This window comes from Poecilia latipinna, unplaced genomic scaffold, assembly GCF_001443285.1.
Source record: "Poecilia latipinna isolate Pla-1442-1.1 unplaced genomic scaffold, P_latipinna-1.0 Scaffold2675, whole genome shotgun sequence".
Taxonomy (NCBI): domain Eukaryota; kingdom Metazoa; phylum Chordata; class Actinopteri; order Cyprinodontiformes; family Poeciliidae; genus Poecilia; species Poecilia latipinna.
In genome coordinates, this window is record NW_015115291.1 from 51,421 (window position 1) to 57,642 (window position 6,222).

Here is a 6,222-nt window from a genome sequence, read left to right on the forward strand (position 1 = left end):
GTACATTAAGAAATATCAAATTAAGTTTCAGTTTCACTTTATTTTGGTAAATTATTAACATTACACACAGGAGACAAAAACAAAATACTGATTTACAAATTCATAATTTACCAAAGAAAGGAACAGGCTGAAGCCAAGGCGTGTAATTAATGTGTAAAACCAAATTCCTGTCTGTGAAATATGATGAACAGCAGCATCTTTCTGTTAATGTGTTTATTCCTGGCAGCTCCCACGAGTAACGTTGGCTCAAAGCGGTGGATGAAGTTGCCTCGTTCTCTTCCTTTAGCCGTGCTCCCCGGCTGCGGCCTACTTTGATGTCCCTACGTTAAATATTGAATGTACATCCATATTTCACTGGCTGATCCCTGCTGCCAGACTGAGGGGCAGGATAATAAACATTGCCAGTGAATTTCACTTCTCTAATTGCTCGGAGTTAATCTCCATTTCTCTGCACAGCGCCTTGACCTCGAGTAATGGAGCTGCCACAATCCCACGGTAAATATAAATAGGGGCAAGGTGGGAAAAATGATGTTCACTGGAAAATATTTTAGCTAGTTTGTATCGCGTTTAAAAGCTCCATCAGGAGAATGATACCTTACTGTTAGATAGTAAAATATAAACACAGAAACTTTCATTTAAAAAAACAGCTACAGCAAAGAATAAAGCTTTAAACGCCATAAAGTGAAACGGACGTCTCGCTAATGCTACGTATTAGCATTATAGATTTGGCTCCAGATGAGCGAGTGATAGATAAGATAATTTCCTTTACCACATTTTCAGCAACAAGGCAATTCAGAGTGCTTTACATGAATTTCAAGGAAATAAAACAAAACAATAACCATGTTCTTCTCAAGCAGTTAAGTTTGTAGCTTTCCATAAGCACTGCCCTGTTTTTACATGTTGCTTCAATATTTACACTTAATGTTCTTTCCTCATGCTGATTTATGAAGCGCACCAGTCCCTCCTGCAGCAACAAAACATAACGCTAATGGTTACAGTGGTTTTCTTCCACTTTTTATCTCTAAATGTTATTATGGTGAAAAACTTTTGTTTTTACAACAATCCCAGCAAAAAATGAAACACAAAAATTAACACAGACTATAATCCAACATGGTGGCTGGACAAGACATAGATGGGAGCATATTTACTGAATTCATTCTTAATTCTTAAAGGCATATTAATGTCACTTTATGGAAACTAAACTTCTCTAAAAACTCTTGCATTATTCTGATATTAATTAGAAATAATCTGAAGTAAAGTAAGGAATTAAATTAAGAATTCACATTTTGCACATTTTTGTGCTTTCATTTGGGTCGTTACTGCTTCAAAAAGAAAAAAACAGAACAAAACAAAAAAAAACAGCCGAAGCACGTAAAAAAAAACATTCAGTCGTTTTTTTGAAGATAAATTCATGTTTTTTAGGGTCTGAATGTAAGTGTCAAATCAGCAGGGACTGCCCCGTTACCTAGCAACCACAGCTGAGCCCAGCCCATTACCTAGCAACCACAGCTGAGCTCCACCTTCTGTGGTCGGCTGGTTTTTCTGCTGTACAATGGCTGCTGGAAAAGACAAGTTTTGTTGTTGACTTGCTGCTTTCTGGTTGGTTGAACAGGAGGCTCTACTTCTGCTTTTCAAAGATGTACAGTTGTGTATTTGCACATCTGTTTGCAGCTATTTTCATGTGTGATTGTAGTATTGAGTTGGGGGCGTGGCCAGCTACAGATTATTTGGATTTAAAGTGACAGAGACCCTAAAACGGCTCACTGAGCAGACTTACATCTCATCATCTAAGAGCGATTTTGTGTAAGAAATGTAATGAACTTGTTTTGTATAGACCATAGAGTGATCCTAACCTGTTTAAGAAAAGTGAAACAGAATAATTTTTATTTCTTTCCACTTTCCAAATAAGGTGGAGAATATGTAAAACCCTCAGGAGACGACTGCAGATATTTGTCTCATTTCATTTCACGCCAGAAGCAAAGCTTTTTATTTAAACACCTCAGAGAGCCTGTGATGTTTAATGCATCAGAAAAAATACATAATGAGCTGTGTGACACATTCAAATGCCTATCAGGAAATACTTTAACTACGACACTGCAAGACGTTTTTCTACACTAGTGACCCATAAAAATCACAAAAGCATCTGAAGTTCAAGAGTTGCTTTATCATTACAGGGACATTTAAGTTTAGGACTTGAGTTAAAAATGACTCTGTTCTGGATTATTACCATAATACAAAGTAATTTTTCTTCAAAGCACGTCAACTTTGCTGTTTCAATTTGCTTTAAAGTACAAGTTTTAATTTTTTAAGTACAGTTCCTTCCTTTCTGGAGTGGCAGCATTTGACTGCGGTTTCTCTGGGATCTCATCATCTTTATTCATCTAAAAGCTTTAATGATTTAAAAATGATGACGAATAATATTCCTTTGAATAATAATAACTATGCTCCCCGCATGCTGCTTCACTCAGTTTAAAAAAAGATGAGGAAAGACTTAATGTACTGTCCGGTAAAATCATGTTTGAACTTATTAGATTAATTACTGACACATTTAGGATGAGCTCCGCCTGACAGACGAAGGAGGATGAATATTCAGCTTTTTTCTGGTGCAGAAATATCCTCATGGTGGCTCCATGTTTAACTCATGAGCGAGGAGGAGACATTTGAGTGAGTTTTGCTTTTGGAGGTCTCTGTCGCTCATTCACAGGTTAGTACTGATGCCCTTCAAAAGCTTTCGAACAGGAAATATGGGAAGCACCAGGAAGGATGGCTGTAAATCTGATTTTAGAAGCTGAATGAAAATCAGATTTTGGTCCTGACTTTCTCCAGAACAGAGAATATCATAAATCTGACATTTATCATAAAATAGCAGCATCTCATGATCTATAATTACAATGTGATTTTGTAGCACTTCACTGTAAAAACTCAAAAGTATTTTTGGTTTATTTTCTAGTGGAAATCTCATAGAACACTTGAAATAAGGCAGAAGTTATTTACAAGTATCTCTTCAGCAAGATGTGAGCTTGTTTTGAGTCAATTTGTTTTAAATGTACTGGTGCTACTTTCAAACTGTTTTTATTTATAACGTGAAAAATGTCTTGCTATAAACTGCCTGCGGAACTAGAAGTTTTTCATCAAAATGTAAGAATATAACAATAAGCTAAATACGTCACACATTACGGGCACCGATAAGAGGAACCGTTCATCGGTTCCATCCCTCCTCCATGGTTCCTCTGGGTGATTCTTCCCGTTTTCAGATGATCGGCTCATGTAAAGCTTTGTGGCTGAACTCCTGCCAGGCTCCTGCAGGCTGCGGCCCGCAGTGGTTTCCAGCTCTATCAGAGTTGTGCACAGCTTTCAGTAAACAGAGGTGGATGCAGGCATGAGTGGCCGGTCCAAAAGTTCCTATGGTGTCATACAGGAGCCTCCTCCCAACAAGGATGAGGGAGACATTCTGCACTACAACAGAAAAAATAAAGAGATTCTGACTTTCAAGAAGAAAGAAGTTATATTTTCTTTACCTCAAGGCTGAACCTCTGATCAGTTTTTTCTCATACCCACCCCGAAGCCAGAATTTTGTTTTCTGACAGATTTCTTTGTCTAACATCCTTTACTGTGATTTTGTCATCTTGAGACAACCTTTGTTTGATCTCTCTGGGGATGAGAAAGTATAATAAAGAAGCTTAGAACAGAAGCAGAATAATAATTCAAGAGATTTTAAAGATACTTTCAACTTGATGAGCCTCCAGAGAACACAGGAAATTAACATTTAAGGTGCTAAGTTAGCTAATCTTACATTAATCATGCATTTTGTAATGATGTGGCCTTTTTCTACCAAAAGAGTCATTAGCTGTTGAGGAATGGACTTCACCAGATCCCTGAAGGAGTGTTGTGGTATTGAGCTTCAGGTGAAGCCTCCATATTGGTCCACAAATCCCTGATTGTATTAATATGTGGGGAATTTTTGATCAAATAAACGCTGAAAAACCATTAAAGACCCAGTTTTCTGTTTTAAACCACAGCTGTCAATGAATATTGTTTCCAGGAATCGTTGCACCTGGTATAAAAATGTTTTGGTAGATTTTATGTGTTAAATTAAAATTCACATTGATGACAGAAGTTTTCTTAGCAGTGAAACATCCTCTGCTAGCTTAGCTTTCTTAGGGTTGGGCATCTCTGGTCATGATGTGTATCTTCATACACAACTGAGGATAAAGACCCTTTGCATGTTATTGTTGACATCTGGAAACGTTAACAACATGCGCTAACATGTGTTGCGCTAACGTGTTGTGTTAACATGTGTTGCGCTAACATGTGTTGTGCTATCACGTGTTGTGCTAACATGTGTTGTGCTATCACGTGTTGTGCTATCACGTGTTGTGCTATCACGTGTTGTGCTAACATGTGTTGTGCTAACATGTGTTGTGCTAACATGTGTTGTGCTATCACGTGTTGTGCTATCACGTGTTGTGCTATCACGTGTTGTGCTAACACATTAAGAAGACGATTCTTTTCTTCTCCGTCCGTAGCGGCGCTGCCGCAGTTGAACCGTTATCTAAATGAAACCTGGAGACGAAGCTGCAAAGGGAAAAATAACGTAGAAAAACTGTTAAAGAAAAACTCAGAACCACTTTTTCTTTCCCTTTCTATGACTTGTTGCCATAGCAACTGACAACAACGCCACACCAATAAACACCCAAACATTTTCCTCACAAAGAGCAGAACATGCAGTCGGTTTTATGTTTTCAGGCTTGATGTTTATTTTGTGATTATTAATAATTGATCGCTGTGATAGATTAGCTAGCCCTGCTAAGCTAACACACAGTGGTGATTAGCTAATTTAAACACCTGCTCTCCTGATGATCTGTCAGAGTTGGAGTTTCTGTTGTTGTGCTCATGTTATCACAAAGAAACATAAAGCTGTGTGTCATCATCATATCTTGTATGAAATGTTGCAGTACTGCATCTAAATTATTAATAAAACTGGTCCTAGAGTGAAGCCTTGAGGAACCCCACATGTGACTGCCAAAAGCACAAACGGCTCCAGATCTAACAAATAAGATCTGAGCCAAAGTATCCCATTAACAGACAATAATACCAACTTTTTTAGCCTATAAACATGTTTTGATTGATAGACTAGAAGGTCTATCAATCTTAATGACATTATTGCCTTTAAATGTTTTCTTAGTGAGCAGCAGAGAAATTGATCTTCAGTCTGGACATTCTCCTTGTGATGGAGGCTCATGAGGAGATCCTTTGACAAACTGGCTGTGATCTTGTTTTAGACAATCCAGCAATTTTTAGGTTGTTTTCTGAGGTTGCACACTTTTTATTACTTTTTAGCACTTAAACTGAAATCAAAGTCTCAATCATTTTCATTTTCTACCACATGTGACCAGACTTTTGAAACTGACATCTAATTTGTTGCTCACAGCTACATAGCCTTTTTCTCTTTTCCTGTTTTTCATTCCTGTCACAACCCTTCCTTTTCTAAGAGATCCAGTTCAGTGAAAATAAGAGAATAAAAGAGGATGATGCCTTTTATTGTCAAAGTGCCCCTCTGGTTAGTTCTGCATCGGGGTCCCTTTCTGTCATTGCTGCTTCTTTGGGATTTAGCTGAACTGAGGCCAGTTTACAGCTGACAGTTGCTTCGCTGCAGACACCTCCAGCTGGATGGATTTGTGCGGCTTAGACTCTAAGTTAGTTAAATGAAGCCTTGAAGGAGAGTGAATGAGATTCCCAGCAGCACTCGAAACAAAGCAAACAGAGAAAACTTGCCTTTCATTCAGAGAGTAAAACCCAATAGATTCTTTCTGCTGTCACCTTTTGAGAGGCTGATTCTGCAGCAGAGACACCAGTTCAGCTGGCAGATAAAACAATAACGTTTGCTATCGCAACGATGGCATACTAGCGCCACCGTAGATGGAAAAAAGAGCTAATTTCTGCTGAAAAACTCAGAAATTCAGATTAATCTCAGAAATTTTCAACTTTTCAAACTTAGAAAATTTACAAAAGTCAAATATTTTTGACATTATAAACTCAAAATGTAAAAGTTTTTTCTTGAAAATTGTAAAATTTTCCAACGATAACGATAGCTGTGGTAGTGGACATGTTTGACAAAAAGGAGTAAATTTCCACTAAACTGTGTGATTAATTTCAGAAATTTTCTAGAAAAAAAACTTTTCAACTTTTCAAACTCAACAATAAATATCTACAATCTGAACT

General features: G+C 37.6%; 1 long non-coding RNA gene across 1 annotated transcript; it reads right to left on the minus strand.

Annotated features, from left to right (window-relative positions):
- Positions 1 to 3,204: 3,204 nt before the first annotated feature.
- On the minus strand, positions 3,205 to 4,208 carry LOC106938722 (uncharacterized). The gene is made up of 3 exons (XR_001422686.1): positions 4,104 to 4,208; positions 3,559 to 3,649; positions 3,205 to 3,456 (listed from the first exon to the last, which is right to left on the minus strand). It is a non-coding gene; the product is annotated as an uncharacterized LOC106938722 (long non-coding RNA).
- Between the last annotated feature and the right edge of the window lie 2,014 nt (positions 4,209 to 6,222).